This window comes from Ursus americanus, chromosome 21 (assembly GCF_024610735.1).
Source record: "Ursus americanus isolate L20-20 chromosome 21, mUrsAme1.1.p, whole genome shotgun sequence".
Lineage (NCBI taxonomy): Eukaryota > Metazoa > Chordata > Mammalia > Carnivora > Ursidae > Ursus > Ursus americanus.
In genome coordinates, this window is record NC_142147.1 from 13458881 (window position 1) to 13477997 (window position 19117).

At 50.0% G+C, this 19117-nt stretch overlaps 1 protein-coding gene across 2 annotated transcripts in view; it reads left to right on the forward strand.

Moving 5' to 3' along the window:
- GNAO1 (G protein subunit alpha o1) overlaps nt 1-19117 on the forward strand; it is a 165101-nt gene that overhangs the window by 65352 nt on the left and 80632 nt on the right. The gene's annotated exons all lie outside the window — the stretch shown is intronic.

Genomic DNA, 19117 nt, shown 5'->3' on the forward strand with positions numbered 1-19117 from the left:
GTGCCTAGTGCATATCTAAGTGGAGATGTTGAGTAGGCAGTCCAAAGTCTGAGCCCTGGGGCAGTCCAGTGTTTAGAGATTGGATTCCTCCCTCATTGTCAACCAGTGCACAGTACCTTTCCCACTTGTTGGCTAAGTGCCTTTGCATTGGCTAACTCAAGAGGTTTGCTTCCCATCACTTCTGGACCACTTCTCGGCAGCCGAGGCCACGTGATTGTCATTAGTGTTCCATGTGTCTAACCCCGCAGCACTTAAGTGCAAACATGGACTGTGGCCAAACTTCCAGCTGTGCAGGGCCTTCTGGTTGGCTGTGCATCTTGTCAGATCCGTGGGGTGTGTGGTATCCTCCAACAAGGCTGCCTGAAAAGATGGAAGCAAGCTGGACCTGTTTCACAAGTTTGAACATGGTTCATACTAAATGTTCCAGATTCACTGGACCTGTCAAATTCCTGGCTACTACCCATATTTATTAGGGCAACAAGAAGAAGAAGAAGAAGAAGAAGAAGAAGAAGAAGAAGAAGAAGAAGAAGAAGAAGAAGAAGAAGAAGAAGAAGAAAGGGAGAAGAAGAAGAAATCTGCTATTAGTTCAGCACTTTTTCTTCCCAAGAAGAAGAGAGAGAGAAGAAGAAGAAATCTGCTATTAGTTTAGCACTTTTTCTTTCCAAGAAGAAGAGAGAGAGAAGAAGAAGAAATCTGCTATTAGTTTAGCACTTTTTCTTCCTAGTAATGTGCTGGAAATGTTTATTCTGCCAGCAACATGTGGCTAATGTCACTTAACCAGCTCTTTAAAGGGGTGTCAGTGCCGACAGGACCAGCAGGCAGTAGCTGAGGGCAACGGATTGGTGGGGCCTATTTGGTGGCTGGAGCACCCTGGCCCTGCCTGCAGCAGGCGGCCAGACTCAGGTCCCACCCGACAAGGCACATCAGCCCGTCCAGTTTTTTTCAGAAGCCAGAAATCAGTAACTTTTGGTGAGAATTCTCCTGATTTATAAACATTTGCTCCAATAAAAAACAAAACTAAACAAAAACAACTCAAAACCACTGCAGGCCAAACAAAACACATCTCCCTCTCTCTGGCCCAAACCCAGGCTGCAGATGGCCAGTTTGAGGCCTCTGCTCTGGGACAGTAGGCCAGCCAGTCACTCCAATTCTTGTACCTCCCCCCATTACTGTAAAATGGGGCCACCTCTAGGGCCATTGGGTGGGAGGTAATGGAGGGAACCCTGTTTCAATCCCCAGTTCTGTTTACCAGCTCTATGACATTGGCCAAACAGTTGGTTAACCCCCCTAAGCCTCAGTGCCCTTATCTGTAAAATGGGTATAACTGTGTTACTCATCCTTGAGATCTGTTATGAGGGTTAAATGAGATAATATATGTAAATACCTAGTCCAAAGCTAGTGTTTAATCAGTAGGGCTGTTATTATTCAAGTAATATCGGCAGAAATGCTGGGAGAACTTACAAGGAAGTGTTGGTTCTTCATCGCTGTGAGCGGCAGCAGTCCGCTCAGGGAGCTCCTCGCTGTGTCTCTCCAGCAGTGGGAGGCAGCAGGGCTGTTCCACGAATGGCCGCACTCAGCTTTCTCACCTTTATTTTGTTCATGAAAGCGATGGTAGTGATAATATTCCTGACGTCCTGGGACTTGCTGTCCAGGACAGCCCGGGGCCGTGTCCTCGCAGCTCCCGTGTGAGCTGGTGTCAGAGGCCGGCTGCCCTCCCAAACATGGGCCCTGCCACACTCAGACAGCCCTCCCCATCCAGAACTGAGGGACACCAGGGAAACAGAACCAGAGTTTTGGTCATGCCTCTTGCCTCTTGCCTGAGAGCAGGGCCGTGCCTCTTGCCTGAGAGCAGGGCTGGGAGAAGTGTTAGTCTGAGGTTGGACAGGGGAGCTCCGTGTAGCTCTGGCCCCCAGAGCCCCGTTGGTGCTTCTCATTTTGACATGACATCATGGTCCAAGCTGCTCCTGTACACAGCTCTTTGTTCTTTGTAGAAAGCACTGCCAGGCACACACTTGGCTTCCGTTGGGCCGTTATTTGAGGCTCGGAGTATGGTAACAGGCTTGAAACAACAGACCCCTCCCTGCGAAGCCCCATAGCTGCTTAGGCATTCCTGCACCACCACGGGAAGAGCCCCAGGAATGATCTGTGAGCGTGCAGGTCAGCAAGTCCATGTTGGAGCTGGGGAAGGCTGGAGCCGTCCAAGGGCATGGGCTGCGCCACCCGCGAAGGCCCATCAGGAACCAGAGCCACAAAAATAGACGGAGCGCACCACCAGCCTCGCACACTGCAAGAATGCCACCTCCTCACGAGCGAGCGTCGTCCACACCGAGGAGACGAAGGCCATGCCTGGCTTGCTCTTCGGAGTGTTAGGAGGTGTTCATTGAATTAAATTTCATTCTCGGCAGCCCCGTTTGCATCCGATGCTGGAAAGTTGTGTGTATTCTCGGCCCCTCCCACCAGCCTTCCCATTCCTGACCACCCCTGCCCCCAGACTGTCCTGATCAGCGTGCATGTTGGAGCTCAGAACACAGAGGATGCAGAAGTGCCCTGGGGCGGTAGTCTCAGCAGCCGGTCTGGTGATAATAAGCAAAAACGAATGTGCTGGAGACACGTGGCCCTGGAAGGGGTCTCCCAGGACAGACTCTGTCGTTTGTTTGTTATTCACGCCTCCTGCAACCATGTGTGTGACTCCGAGGCTGTCAGCCCAGTGAGAGAGTGGAGACACATCACAGGAATCAGAATATCAGCTGGAGGGCGTTGGGTGGAGCAAATACAGCGCTGGGAGGGGTCGGCAGAAGAGCCAGGACAGGGGCTCCTGGGGGCTCCATTGGTTAAGCGTCAGCTCTTGGTTTCGGCTCAGGTCATGGTCTCAGGGTCGTGGGATCGAGCCCCAGGTTAGGCTCCATGTTCAGCGTGGAGTCGGCTTGTCTGTCTCCCTTTGCTCCTCCCCCCCACTTGCGTGCTCTCTCTCTCTCTCTCTCTCTCTCTCTCTCTATTTATTTATTTAGTTAGTTATTTTTAAAGAAGAAGAGCCAAGGGGCACCTGGGTGGCGCAGTCGTTAAGCGTCTGCCTTCGGCTCAGGGCGTGATCCTGGAGTTCTGGGATCGAGCCCTGCATCAGGCTCCTCCGCTGGGAGCCTGCTTCTTCCTCTCCCACTCCCCCTGCTGGTGTTCCCCTCTCTCTGTGTCTCTCTCTGTCCAATAAATAAATAAAATCTTTAAAAAAAAAAGAAGAAGAGCCAAGACACGGGTTCATCTGGTGAGGATTTAGTGATGACTGGATGTTTAACGAGGCTGAGAGTTTCCAATTCAGGGCCCGTGGGACAACAGAAACCTGACCATTGGGACCCCTTCTTAATGTGGAAATGCCTTTCCCCCTCCTTTCCAGTTGGCGAGCACTCTTGCCCCTCCTCAGTCCAGTCTCCATCCCCTGACTGTACTGGAAGGTCATCAGTGGTTCTTGGAAATTGTGGGCCATGGGCTGTCCGTAGAGTGGTTAGGAGCTTGGGCTCTTGGGAAGACCTGCCTTTCCTGACCCTGAGAAAGCTTCTTAACTTCTCTGTCAGCCAGTTTTCTTGAGGAAACTAAACCTTTCACTGAGGCTGGATGCTGGGAGGTAAGGTCCGAGGATTTGTTGGAAGGAGTCAAGGTGTGAATGTCCATGGAGCCGTCAGCACAGGCTGGCAGCCTGTGGGGGTTCAACAGATGCTAGCCGCCATTGTCCTTCCCCACAACCCAACCTCACGTGTGCCTAGTGGTGTGCATCCGAGAGAGCTCAGACGATAGGCAGCATGCATATCTCTTTTTGTCTTTACCTGCAATCCTGAGGAGCATCTAACCGAATGGACACATTCCCAGGATGGCAGATTAAGAGGCCCAGCTCCTTAGAATGCTTGATTTCAGTCCGAACCAGCGTCAGACTTGATTCACATTCACAGCCCCTCAGCTGCTAGCCACCAGCCCAGGAGCCGGTCTCCTCAGCACGGGCTCAGAGACCGTGAGGGACCAGGAACTACTTACCCTCCTGTTGGCCTCGCAGATGAGCCACAGAGCCATCGATGGAGCCCCAGTTCCATTGCATGTCAAGCCCAGCCGAGGCAAAAATCGGCCGAGAGGACACAGCTGGGCTCCCAGCAGCGTCTGCCTCACCTGCAGCCCGAGTGGATGCCTTTGGCCGTAAGAGCAGAACACACTGCCCCACCCCAGCATCCCTAGAGAGGGGAATGGATGTGGAAGCGCACAAAGTGATTTCTGTGGACTCTCTTTTTTGGACCGTGACCATACCATAGTGGTTATTAATGAGGAGCTTCCCTCTGCTTGAGAAAGGCTGGGTGGGAAGCCCCGGAGGCCTCGGCGGGGCCATTTCAATCCACCATGCAGAGACCAGCATCCTTTCTGGGCCACATCCCCACCAGGGAAGGTAGGCTGGCTGGGCTGGGTATTTCTGTGTTTTTCTGTGACTGTATTTTCCTTGGTCTGGCAAGACAGGCCCTCACCTGGAATTCTCCCTCACCTTCTTTCAAAGACTCAATAAAGGGATGACGCAGAGGGAACCAGAAGAACGTGGTACAGAAAGGCTCAGGGACCTGAGTGCAGACACGGCCCTCTTTGTCTGGCGAAAGTTGGCATGACAACTGTCCGCTGCTGTTTGCTTTGAGGGAGACATGAGTTACCTTGGAGAGGAATGTGGATTCAGACTTGCTTTTGGCGGACTTTACCACAAGCATCGCCCCCCAGTGGGCCTGAGAAATGTGATTTCCCCCCAAGGAGCCCTGTTCCGGTGATCTGTACCTTTTGCCTTGAACTCTCCTTGGCAGCGATCTGAGAAGAGTGCTTTTTGTTCGTTTCCTTGTTTCAGAACAAACACTCACCTAGCGTTGTCTGCCATCTGGGGCAGTGCTTGGGGGGCTCCGCAGCAGATCTCAGAGTTATTGTGTGAATGCGTGCCGAGCCGTCCAAAGTGGAGAACAGGGGATTCTTCTCATGCCCCTCTGGCCCTGCAAGTTGGTGGTGGTGTTTTGGTGTCCTTCCTCCCAATCCCATGGAAGGAAGGAAACCAAGCCCTCGTTTAAAAAGAGAACAGGAAGGGGAAAACCAAGAGCCTGTGAAAAGGCTTTTCCAGGCGGCCTAGGTCTGGAATCTAGAAGAGGAGCAAGAGGAGTGAAGTTCCTGATGCTTTGGGGGGCTTGCGGGGCAGTGGGCAGTGCTTGGGGAGCCACCGGCCCCTGAAAATGCCTGTGGGAGAAAGTGGCCTGCAGCCGGACTTGGCCGCTGTAAAGTGGGGTTGGGGCAGATGCTTTCCTGCAGTGTCAGAGCCCTCAGAGCCCCAAGAAGCTAAGCGGTAACGAGACGCCCACTTTCAGATCAGGAAGTCTGTGTGGCTAGTCCCGAGTCCCGTCGCCCTCCTTCCAAACCAACTCCCGGGGGCTCTGCGGTCATCATCATTTCAGTGTGGCCAAAGCACAAGGAAACACATTGGCTCATGTATCTGAGTAGCTTGGGCATGGCTGGATCCAGGTATGTCCACCCTGACGGGGCAGGTGGGGAGCAGGGGCTCACCCCGGGAACTTGGGCCAGAGATAGGGAGAGTCCCCATGGTGGGAGGAAGGACGGTTCTCTCCAAAGGAGGAGAGAATAGAAGTTGGGCAAACAAAAACAGCAGATGTCCGCTACAACCCTCATTTGCCATTTGCAAAGCTCATCTTTGCTCCTAGGCGGCTTCTGCAGTGAGTCACCACTGCACCCCACAGCGAGCGGCAAGGGAGCTGCGAGGAACCCAGATAGGAGCCCTCCCACAGATTGTCAGAGTCCCACCTGGTCTGCTTAGATGACAGCGCCTGTCATCCTGGGGTTGGAAGAGGAGAAGCTTTAGGTGGCTTGACTTGGTGAATGTCTTGTCTGTGAGCTGTTTGCCAGAGACGGTGGGCTCTAGTGGTCTTGTCTCTCTTTCCTGGGGTTCGTGAGACCGCATCCAGGGGCTCATGAACAGGGGTCATAAATAATGAACAAACATACTGTAGACAGGCAGGGAAAAGGGTTGGGTTTTTTTTCCCCAAGGATTGAACAAGACAAGCAAAGCTCTGCAGCCTCACTTGTGCATTCTCCACAAAATATAATTACGGAGCTGTGCACACTGCCCCCCAATGTATAATATTATTCGTATAGTAAACATAATGTACTAATAAGAATGCTTCATTTCATTATGTCGGCAGAAGAAAGGGCAATCTACCAGCTGCCCTAGTCAGGCAGATGGGAAACCAGAAATGTTACTTAGATTTAAGCAGTAAAATCAACATTGAACTAATTTGCCTCACTCACAGGCTTTTCCTATGTCTAGTGAAAGCTCCTGTCTTTACATAGGCATTGTAAAAAGGGCTCAGAAGCCATAAAGCTCTCGGTCATGTCTTCCCAACATAACCAATGAATTTAACACAATGGCTTTGGATGATCCCAGAAGTGAGCGTAGAGTGGGCGACATTAGGTGTCTGTCTGTCCTGACCCTGAGAAAACCTATGAGAACCAACGTTAGGGGTAAAAGGGAGTGGACTCGCGCCGGTGAGTGAGGGAGTAATTCTAATTAACATCAGTAGGAAAAGGGCCACAGATTCTGGCCCCTAAAGAGGAAGACCAATCAGCACCCAAGGCTGGGAGACGGGATTCACAGCCGGGGCTTGAGGTGGTGGGTGGGGTCGGGGAAGCACATTCATCCCGGCCCACGATTTAAAGACCCACCTACCTTCACAGGGAGGAGTCCTGTGTAGATCCGCAGTCTCAGAGCTGAAGAGATCTAGATAGTCGTGTTTCATTCAGCCGTCCAGGCAACAGCAACATTCACGATGTCCAGGCACTGCTTGGGGCACGGTGGTCGGTGAGCAAGACAGACCAGGTCCTTGCCCTCATAAAGCTCATTGCAATGTGGGGAGATGGTACACAAGTAAATATATATATCAGCTGGAGGTACACATTATAAAGGAAAAGAAGGCAGGTGAAAGACAGGGAATGATAGAGGGAGCAGGCTTTTTTAGCCAGAGTGGTCTGAGGAGGTGGCATTTGAGCAGAACGTGAATTTAGCAAGGTATGCAGGTCTCTATTTCAGCGCTGTTCAATCTTTTGTCCATCAAGAGCCCCTTCAATTTTTTGCACCCATGTTTTATGAGCTGTTAGATTCAAAAAGACTACATTTGGCAAAGACAGAGAAATGACCGTGGAACTGGGTTAACCTGAGTGAAGCAGGGTCACAACAGAGAATTGACACAACCCAAGTCCAAAGCCGGGGCAACACATAATAGGACATGTCTAAGTTCACTGTAGCTGGTCCGTGGTAGAGCCAAAGCCAGGCCCCAGGTCTCCTGAGTAACTAAACTGGGGTCTAAGCCGTTACAGTAAATGGGGCATTTCCTGAAAACACTGGTGTGGGTTAGGAGGCCAAGGGTATCCTCGTAGGAGGGCGCGCCTCTAACACCAAGGTGGAGCCCCGGGGCCAAGGTGATGACGCTGACCAAAGAGGGGTGGGCCAGACTCCCCAGCTCTCCGGGGACTTCTTTTGCCCACTCAACCTGGGGTCGTGATGCTTGTTCGTAGCCACGCTGTGTAAGAACCTGGGTCTTCTGTCTCCAAGTCCAAGACATGATGTGTGTCTCTAATCCAAGGCCAGGGGCCCAGGATTCAGACCAGCCACGCAGCCATGAAGCGAAACAGGGGCAGAGCTCTGAAGGCAGTGCTCCGAGCATCACCCTCCTGGAATGAGAGCTGGCATGTGGCCCCTCACCCCCCGGCACTGAGAGTCTTGGGAAAGGCCAAGGTCCACGCTGTTTTCCAGATAATGGCAGCAGAGGCTCTGTCCTGGAATCACAACAAGTCCTGGCCTCGCCCCTGGCTCCGTCTGGTGACAATTGGCAGCTGACATCATTGCTTCTGGCCCGAGTTACCCCTTATTAAAAATGGCATCTTTATAACAGATTTCTGCAAGTCACTGTCAACAGGACATATCCCTTGTTTTGTACCAGTCATTTCCCCGGGGGACTGATTGGTTTAATACTATTATTTCAAAGACCCTTCTATTCTATGTTATTCTTAGAATATCAAGTTTTAAATATAGTCTTAATTAGTAAGGGATCTTATCTATCTTTTTAAATAACTTTTCTCAAACCATGCAACTTCATCCCACCATAAAATAGCTGGATTTTAAGTTGGATCTTTCTTCTCTTCCTTTCAAATAGCTGAAAGATCCCATTTGTGCTCACACGCTTCCCTCGAGCCCAGGCCAGGGGTCACCCAGCCTCTGGCTTGTCCCATCCAGGTTTTGTAGCTTTCTGCCTTTATTAGGAGACATGTGCTCATGGTCAGGCAGCCTCCCCAGCAGCTGACTTTGAAGCTGGGACGAGCTCCCATCCACGAGCAGCCCGAGTGTCCACTGATAGGGGCACAGCTGAATGACTCAGGCCCCACTCAGATGCTGGGACACCAAGCAGCCAGTGACAACTCCTGGGTGATACAGAGGCATGCTGTGTGATTCTGCTTCAGGAAAGGCAGCACACACGCAGGCTCTCAGATAATAGGACTAAAACATACACTAACGTGGATGGTGCTTCCCTCCAGGTGCTGGGATGATGGCTGATTTTTTTTTCCCTTCTTTTTTGCTTAGCTGTGTAAGTTGGAATCCTTAAGTGTTCCAACAACAGGCCTTTCAGTCAGAGCTGGAGAAGTCAGGGAAGGAGGAGGGAGAGCTGCCATTTAGAAGTGATCCACACTTAGAGCAGAACCAATGGCAGAAGTCACAATGGTTTATGGGGGACACATTTTTTTATTTTAATAGGTGGCAGTTTGTTTTAATGCATATTATGAAAAAATATAAGTCATACAATAACCCTACGTGATCAGCTCCCCGCTGCCCTCTCTGACCTCATTCCCTTACTCTCCCTGTTACTTATTCCATTCCAGCCCCACTGGCTCCTCACTATTCTCCTAATACACAGGGTGCCCCAGGGCCTTTGCACTTGTTGTTCTCTCTCTTTGAAATATTCTTCCTCACATATATGCAATGTTTAGTCCTCATCATTCAGGCCTCAGTTTCACACGCCACCTCCTTTCCTGGCTCCTAACTCTGCACCCCAACCCCCATCACCTACCCTTCTTGTGTTCATCACTCTATAATATTTATTCATTTAGTTCTTTATTTTCTGTCTTCCCCAGCTACACGGTGAGTCCTTTGAAGTCAAGGGCTATGTCTGTCCTGTTCATCACTGCCTGTATGAACAGCACCTGACATGTAGTAGTCAGTTCTGTGGATGAGAGAAAGAGGGAGCCATCCCCTTCAGGATAGCTCTGGCTCTGCCAGCCAAGGAAGCTTAGACCAGAGTGAAGCTTCTGACCTCCCATCAGAGTGCCTCCAGGTCCCACTGCCTCTGCTCTCTTGGAACTCTGGGAAATCAGAAATCAGGGTCTCAGCATAGTTACCTTGTAAACACACACATCTTACCTCTGCCCAGCCAGTGGTCTATGAGCCAGTCATTCAGAACATGGATATCCTCTGTCCCCCCGCCCCCCAACACCTCATTCATTTAGGTCAAGACACTCCTGCCCTGGGTAGGTGGGGGACCCATGACCTGGAGACAAGACTAAAAGTTTAGTCCTGCTTTGACACTGATTGGTCTGTGACTTTTATACCTTTTTTTAAAGCTTTTATTTATTTATGTGCAAGAGACAAAGAGAGAGAGAGAGGGAGCACACAAGCAGGGGAAGTGTCAGGCATTGGGAGAGGGAGAAGCAGGCTCCCCACTGAGCATGGAGCCTAATGTGGGGCTCGGATCATGACCTGAGCCGAAGGCAGACACTTAACTGAGTGAGCCATCCAGGCATCCTGGTCTGTGACTTTTAAATACTACCAGCAATTGGCAATTAATGGGCCTGACTGTGTGCCAGGTCCTCCCCACATATTCTTTAATACTGCTGACAGCCCTGGGAGGGACAGAGTCATTATCCCCGTTTGACAGCATGGAGACCTGGGCCCACAGAGGATGACAACCTGCCCACAGTCTAACTGTTAGCGAATAGGAGAGTCAGGGTATGTCCAGCTCCTAACAGGTGCTCATTCTATATTTGTGAAAGGAAGGAAGGAAAGAGGAAGGAAGGAAGGAAGGAAGGAAGGAAGGAAGGAAGGAAGGAAAAGGAAAGGAAGGAAGGAAGGAAGGAAGGAAGGAAGGAAGGAAGGAAGGAAGGAAGGAAGGAAGTCAGTCCTCTAGGGAACTGGGGCTGCTGTGGGGCTGGAAACACCCACCTCCCCTCCACCCCTGGCCCTGCTCATACAGTACCTTCTGGACCACTGTTGACTGCCCTGCTTAGTCCTCACTCTTGGCGGCATCCACAGAATCAGGGGCCAGGGGCTCTCCACTGGGCAGGACACTTTGACCCTCTGTCAAGTGTAAGTAAATACAGGAAGAGTCGGTGGGAGCTTCCACAGGGAAGAGGAGAGGCAGGGCCTTCAACAGGGCCCTCTCTCCGCCTGTTGTCCTTGGGTGCCTCCCCTCAAGCAGATCTGCTGCCCTGCCAGCACTCTCAGGCTGGCCGGTGTTGGTGACGTTGCCCACACTGGGTTAGCTTGCTGTTACACGTTTTCCGGGAGGTTGGGTGGAACCCTCCCTCGGGAGGAAGCATCAGACCTCTGCCCTCGCCAGATCCAGGGCAGCCCTCCCGACTGGGATCTCTGGCTTCCAGTCCCACCTGTCAGCCCAGGAAGTGCCTTCTGTTTCCTCGGCACACATTTCCCCAGCACCCCATGTGCCTGCCGGGAAGGGGGCGTGCTCTGGAAGACACGCAGAGACGGCGTGGAGAGTGCCACTTTGGCATGTGCCGGTCCCCTCTCTGGAGCCCTGTCTCTCTCCCTGTCTGGGCAGTCAGCTCGTGCGTGGCCGTCCATGCTGCTCCCAAGCCTGTGCTGTAGGTCCTCCTCTTGCAGCTCTTGCCGCTGCTATTTTCTTCTTGGTGGCATTTGCTCCAATTATAATTTAATTAATCATTCGTGAAATTGCTTGTTCAGTATCTACCTTCCGCAGTAGAATTCAAGCTGCATTGTGTCTGCTGGTTCACTCTTGGATCCCCAGCACCTGACACAGTGCCTGGTAGTGGCTACCCAAACAGTGTGTGAAAAGTGCATAATGAGTGAATGAATGAACAGAGATGCTTACAGAATACTCTCAAAGAAGCCTCCAAATTATTGGGAACTAGAGATTTTAAGACAGAAAGGGAAAAAAATATTTCTGCTTTGCCATTGATAGATGCTTTTCTCCTCTGCTGTCACCCACCAGTCCCCCACCTCAGGGGAGCACTAAGGGAATTCAGAGGCCTGTGGCACAATGGAAAGGCCTCTGGGAATTCTGTCCCTGCTGTGCCACAAGCTAACCATCTGCCTGTAGGCTAGTCTTTTCTCTCTAAGTCAGTGGTTCCCACCTGGAAAATTACTATTTCTATGTTGGCTCCAAGGAGGACCATTTCCCTGTCCCAGGCAGAGGGCATCATGGTAGGAGCATGTCCTCTGTTATCAGATGGCCCCAGGGTTGATTCAGCAGCTCAGCAGCATCACTGGGAGACCCCTTACCCCTTTGATGTGCCACCTCCGTGTGGTGGCATTTAACCTCACGGTCCCAATATGGCTGCCATGGCGCCAGTATTCACTTTCTCACACAATCACATATTCAGGCAAGGAACCAGGGAATGGCCGGTGGAGGGACAGCCAGAGTCAGGGGAGCAGTGGAGTAGGGAGGCAGGAAAGCTGTTTTCAAAAACCTCTCTCTTTGGACCAAGAAAGAAAACCATTTTTCAGAGGCATTTCTAGCCAACTCCCCTTCAGTCTTAACTTGAACTGAATCACACGGTCACTCTTAGCTGCAAGGGAGGCCAGGAGAGGCCCTCACCGTGGTGAGAAGGAAATGGCTGTTGGGTGGCAGCCAAAGCGTCTGACCCACAAACCCTTCAGTTGGCCCTTGGCAGATTCCACTTTATGTCGTTAGCTTTCGTGTTCTCAACACTCACCTTATCGTCCAGAAGGAGGGCCCCAGGGAGGCAGGGACCAGGCCTCACGGGCTTCAAAGTCTGATAAGATCTTACATCAAGCTGAACCCAAGTGAAACATGTCAGGAAGTTCCTCTTGATTAATGACTTTAACGACTCTCCCCCTTTTTACTCTAGTCCTCTCTCCTGGCCACAATGGTCCCCCTGCTAAGCACGAAGTGTCTGTCTCCCACTGAAAAGTATGCGTTGTTCTTTCAAATAACAAACGCACACTTTTTAATGAAACAAAACAAACATGTAAAGAAAAGAGGGAAAAAGTCACTGAATGCCACCGCCCAAAAGTGATTATTGATGTTATGTTGTTAAGCATCCTCCCCCTCTCCCTCCTACTCCCTCCGCACCCCATCCTCCGTCCTCCTACCAACACCATCACACACAAACGTGGTTTTATAAAAGTGGCTGCACAGGACGCACATTATACTCTCACTGGGGTTTTCATGTTGCGGTCCTGACCAGGCGCCATGCTGTCTGATGGGTTCTGTGGAGCCCCTAACGGCTGGCGTGTGAGTCATTAATTCCCTGGCACCTCACTGTTCATTGTTGGATTCAAAACGTGTTCTGTGCATCCGGGGAGGTCCTTCCCCACCACTGCGAGGCAGGGGTGTGGCTCCAGGGCATATCCCCATGGCTGACCGCATCTCCGTCAGTGGTCACACAAGTGAGACACTCAGCACTGACCCTGACCTAGACAGTCAGCCTATGAATCCCCGGCTGTGACCAGAAACACATTTTATATCACTAAGCAGCCCCCAAATCAGGAAATTCAGCTCTTCGGCCCGCGGCTGCTCCGGTGATGTTCGTTAGGTAAATGAGCTGATTGCCTGCTCCAGTTCCGAGAACACCCCCTCTCCAGCCCCATCTTCCTTGCTGTGGCTGTGGCTTCCTCCTCCTGGCAGGCAGTGGTCCTCCCGTGACCTCCTGGCCGTCCTGCCCTGTGGCCCCGGGTTACATCTTTTCCTCAAGAAGACAGACACTCAGGACAGCCAGCCAACTGCACTTGCCCCCAACCCCCTGCCCCACTCACCAAATACAACAACAAAAGCAATAAGAATAACAGCAGGACCGATTGAGTGCTTACCATGCCCGGCACTTGTCTTTGCATAGCACGACTGGAGAGGAGAGTTGGTATTACCAGGCCCACCTCCATGGAAAGCTGAGGGAGCCAAAGCACGAAGCACTTAAAGAAATTACTCAGTCCCACAGCTCGAGTCTGGCTCCAAAAACACCGCTTTCACCTAGATCCCTAATAGGACTATGATGGAGAACAGAGAGACAGCCCCAGTGCAGGAGGAAGGCAAGCAGAGGAGGGGCATTTAGTCCAGCCTGGGGATGGCGTGAGAAATTGTGTGTTCCAGCAACTTAGGGCCCTTAAGTTCCTGAGCCTCCAGAAACTGGGAGTAAAACTGTGTGTTGGTGCATTTGTCACAATCTCAGAAGCATCCGTGATTCAAAGAGGGAGAGTGGCTGCTGGGCCAGGCGATCCTCTGTGGTCCCTTCCAGCTCCCGAGCCTGTGGTTCTGTGACCATATAAGGCCAGTGTGCCCGGGAGTCTCACGACAGCGGCGTGCAGTCCCGCACTGAGAGGGGGAAGCAGACAGCAAAGCCCAAGTGCAGGCCTCCTGCAAGGTCCCCAAGGCCCCAAAGACGAAGAGGCGAGGCGGGGGGGCTGGGGGTCCCTCCTTGTTTGCCTCTGCCCAGAAATCTCAGACCTGCTGGGGGGCGGGGCGGGGCTTGGATGCCACCCTCCCTCCCTCTCCGCATTTCCACTTGAGATCTCCTCCCTCAGTTGCGTTGCCAGGTTTCCCGAGTCCAGCTGGTGGCTCCTGTCCAAAGTCAAACACAGGGCTGCAGAGTCAGCCCTTGCTTGCTCCCCATGTTTCTTCTAATTTGGTAGCTTGGTGCACCCTTCAGAGTCCCAGAGTTTGGGGTGGGTGCCATTGCAGCATCTAGCTTGGCTTCCCTTTGCCACCCTGGCTCTGCAAGCATAAGGAATCTGGTGGATTCCCACCCCACCCCAACACTCACACACACACACACACACACACACACACACACACACACACACCCGCCTCCGTTACTGAGCAACTTGGAGAGGGGTGGGGCTCGTGCATCTGTCTACTCCTGGCTCACGTAGTGCCGTCCCACTTTCTCTGAGCACTGTCCAGAGCCCAGCCCGGTGCCAGCTACCACGGAGAAGAGGATGTGGGATGGGTGGGATGTACGGTACCTGACCTCCAGGGGCGGACAGGCTGGTTGGTGGTAAAGACGGAAAACTAATAAACGAGTCTAGCAGGAGATGATCTCTGATTCTTGTGGTTCTCAAGGTGCAAAGCATGTTTTAGTCACGACTCTTATTAGTTGTAAGTGACAGAAACCCAAGCCAAATTAGCTTATGCGAAAATAAGAGGGCATTATTGGGCTCCTGTCACTCAAAAGCATAGAGATAGGATTAGCTTCAGGTATGACTGGATGCAGTGGCTCAAATGATGTCTCTGGGACTTGATTCGACTCTCAGTTTATAGGGCTATTGAAGCGTGGTGCCAGAAATGCCACTCACTGTGGCTAAGCTGTCGCATGCAGCCTCACTCCTGCTTTCCAAATCCTGGTGTTATCTCCTCCAGGGCTCAGACCTGAGCCGTCACAAGTGCCCAGACTCCCCTGGGCTGCCTCTCTAACCCCTGACCAGGGGCGCCTGGCTAGCTTAGCCGGTAGAGCTTGTGACTCTCAATCTCAGGGTCGTGAGTTCAAGCCCCACGTTGGGAATGGAGCCTACTTAAAAAATAAATAAAAATAACCCTGACCCACACTCCTTGGGCTGATATCGTAGGACATGTTCTGATACTTTGTGAGATCTCTGGGTCCTCCGGGAGCCTGGAGAGAGGGATCTAGGGCAGAAGCAGCTCTGCCTCCCAGCATCTGTCTGCCGGTCATGAGTAGGGTCTCCAGTGCCGTTCTGAAACTTACCAGCTGTGTGACGTCAGGTAAGTGGCTTAATCTCTCTGAGCTTCAGTTCTCTCGTCGTAAAGAGGTGATAATAGTTTTTATCTCCTAGGATTATTCTGAAGATTAAATGAGAGAGTACAGTAAAGCACTTAAGGCAGAGAGCAAACCCTCCGACAGCCACTGCTGTTACTGTTTTGTTTCTTTCTACCAATGAAGGAAATTCTGTTTGGGGGGTTTGACTTTAGAATGTGGGTATTACTACTCGTGGCTGCCATTTATTACATACTTACGATATGAGAGGCACTCTGCAGTTATTCCTCACAACTGTTCCTCGCAGAGTTCGAGAAACCCAAGACCTGAGGGGTTAAATCCTTTACCAATGACACCCAGCTCATCAGTGGTAGAGCTGGGGTTGCCTGCATCTGTCTGGCTCCTGAGCCCAAGGAGTCAGCCTCCCACTGCTCTACTCTGCCTCCCTGGACGACATGGGGAAATAGAAAATAAAGGGGCCTTAAGTGATACTTGTAAGGATATATGCCTCAAATCACTGCTGGGGGGGAAAGAAGATGAGGAAGGTGGCATGAAAGCAATACTGGAAGGACAGACACTAAAAACATCAGTGTTTTCCCCTGAGCGGTGGGATTACCAACAGTATCTTTTTATTTTATTTTATTTTATTTTATTTTATTTTATTTTATTTTATTTTATTATTTTATTTTATTTTATTTTTTTGGTGATGTTTTATATGGTCCAACTTTTCTTACTTAGTAGTAAAGCCAGTATACTTACTACATGGGAGAGGCCAATATAAAATTCTACCGTGAAACTGGAAGCCCAATTTTAAGCTAATATAAGCCTGTTTGAACAAGTAATGGAACTAATAATCATGACTAGAGCAAGTTTTCCCCTTATTGCATCATTTCTGCAAGCCTCCCCTGAAGCTTCTTTATCTTAGGCCACCCCCGGCACCAGCCTGAGACTTTCCAGGTGGTTTTCTACCCAGTCCAGCCCGAGGGCTGAGATGGGGGAGAAGAGTGCAGTGTACTGGAGGACCCGTGCGCTACTCCATTAGGCCAATTACTTAATCTCTCAGGCTCACTTCCTCTTCTGTCAAATAGGTATAATAAAAACCTACCCTCCCTGCCTTATTAGGTGCTGTAATGACTGATACTAATGGGTGTGAAAGATTATAGTTCCGTCCCTAGTGGGGGCAAATCCTGAAGGCAGCCAAGGGTCTAGAGAGTATTCCCAGGAGAGTGGTAAGGCCGCTGGTCCAGAATGAGGAATGAGAAACTCACTGCACTGGCTTCTTTGGACAGAGTATCATGGGGACTCACAGATCCCAGCTGCCCCTCTCAGATCACCCAGCAGGTCCCACCCTCGGAGGGGAGTCTCGTCATGGAGCCTGGGTAACAGCGGGCTTTTTTACATAGCTTTGAAGTTGTCTAAAATTTACACTATATGTCTTAAATTACCATGTTCACTGTTAAGTGCTTCATGTATGTGAATTTTTCAACAGTATATTTCCATTTTATCCCTCCCATCCTTTGTGCTTTGTTGCATAAGTTTTGGTTTTACGTGTGTTACAAATATCACAATACCTTTTTTTAGCCTTTTTCCTCTCTTTGCTTCAGTGTGGATAGTTTCCATTGCTTATTATTCAAGGTCACTAATCTTCTAAGAGTTAATCCCATATGGTGAAATTTTTATCTTAGATACTGTATTTTCATCTCTTGCTGTCCCATTCTGTTCTTCTTTATGTCTTCCATTTCTCTACTCATTAGGTCCTTGTTTTCCTTTAATTTCTTGAAAATATTTTGAGTAGGTGTTTTTAAAGTCCTGCTGTTAATTCCATCATCTCTGTCACTTCTGAGTCTGCTTCTGTTGACTGATTTTTCTCCTGCTTGTGGGTCACACTTTGCTCCTTTGCATAGCCAGAAACTTGGTATTGGATGCTGAATATTAAAAATATTATATTGTTAAGTGTCTGATTTTGTCGTCCTCATCTAAAGAGTGTTGGACTTTATTCCATCAGGCAGTGAAGGTACTTGTGAGTCAGCTTGGTGTTTTTGAATCTAATATGTGAGCTTTGTCAGGGCGGGTCTAAAGTGGATTTTACTCTAGGGCCAGTTTAACCCTACTACTATGGCATGAGCCTCCTGGAGTCTCTGCTGAGTGTCATCAGCATTCAACAAGGGCTCTCTACTCTGCCTGGTCAGAACTTGCACATCTCCCAGGCTTGGGTGAGCTTTGGGAAGTGTTCAGCTTATAAGCTCCCTGATGCCCCTTGCTGAGCTCATGCGGTCCCACCCTATTCAGCCCAAGACTCAAGGAGATGCCTATTCATGCATGGGGAGCTTCCTCTCTGTCTGTAGTTTTCTCTCTGGTGCTTTGCCCCCAGAATCCCAGTTCCCTCAACCTTCTTGAACTTTGATCTTTACCTCATCAGCTCAGTAAGACTGCTGTGTTCTGCTTGGGCTCTCCCTCCATGCATTGAGGGCTGCTAAATGCCTCCAGGTGGAAAGCCATGGCAATCACAGGACTCACCATATTTGTTTCCCTTGTCTCCAGGATCACAGTACTGTACTGTGTCTGAAACTGCTTGTTTCATATATTTTCTCCAATTTTCTAGTTATTTAAAGCGGGAGCTAGCAATTTCCTTTAAGATCCCTGCGGGGTAGCACACCAATGATCCAGACTGGGTGTATCCTCCCTCTAGAAACTTGTACAGAAATGGATTTAGGGTTAATGAAGTCCCTGAAAAGTTAGAAGGGTCATTCTGATCTGCTTCTTGGAGAAACCCAAGATAAAGACTCACCACCCAGTATCAACTCAAATTTTACAACAAGAATTGTTGGTGTTCATCAACTGGTGGTTGATAAATAAAATGCGGTATATCCATACAATGGAATATAATTGGACAATAAAAAGAAATGGAGTACTGAAAAATGCTATAACATGATGAATCTTGAAAACATGGTGCTAGGTGAAAGAAGTTAGTTATGAAAGACTGGATATTGTATGATTCCACTCATATGATATGTCCAGAGTAGGCAAGTCTATAGAAATACGATATAGATTAGTGGTTGCTTACTGGGCATGGGGGGGGGGGGTGACTACTAATAGGTAGAGTTTCTTCCAGGGGGGCTGGGGGACAAAATGTTCTAAAATTAGACTGTAGTGATCATTATCCAAACTCGTGAATGGACTAAAAAACATTGACTTGCACACTTTGAGTGGATTGTATGGTATGTGAATTATATCTCAGTAAAACTGTTTTTTAAAAAAAAGAATTGTGAGCGATTTCCTTCGGTACTGAAGGTAATGAAGGGATGGAAAGGTGCTGTGGTGGGGTGGAAGAGAAGCCTCAGCTCTTAGACTGATGTATGTACATACTGTAAGTAGTATTCGATCCTGAACTGAAAAAATGTGACCCGTGAGGAGTTTGCATGATTTTCTTGGGGGAGGTGGTGGCTACTCTCTGATGTTAGTCTTTGGAACCCCTTCACTCCTTAATTACGTCAACCAGAAGAGAATTCTTGCCAAGTTTTGGTTTTATCACCTCTGCCCAGCCTTCTCTCCTCTCTGGAACCTCGTCAGCAGCAAGCATGTGTTTAGTGACTACTGTCTCAAGGGAGAAGGGACATTAGGGCACATCTGGCCTTTCCCCTGACCTCAGAGGAACCTGAGAACAGGAGGGCCAAGAGTGCCACGTGGCCTCTGGGAACTGTGATATCATCTTTGTGTCCTCTGTGTCATTGTTCACAGCCACCAGAATAAGGGTGACATGGTAGTCAAATCCCAGCCAAGGACAGGAGAGTAGGCACCCTCCTTCTGTAGGGTCTTCTGTGGTCAACGATGAAGATGGTCCATTTTAAAGGAGGCCTCTTCAAGCACTGTGAGTTTTCTGCAAAAGAAAAGTTGTTATTCATTTGCAGGCTTCTTGTGGGGGTCTTCTTTTTTAAAGATTTTATTTGTTTATTTGAGAGAGTGAGTAAGGAGAGGGAGAAGCAGGCTCCCCGCGGACCCCAGGATCATGATCTGAACAGAAGGCGAATGCTTAACCAACTGAGCCACCCAGGAGCTCCGCAGGCAACTTCATCAATAT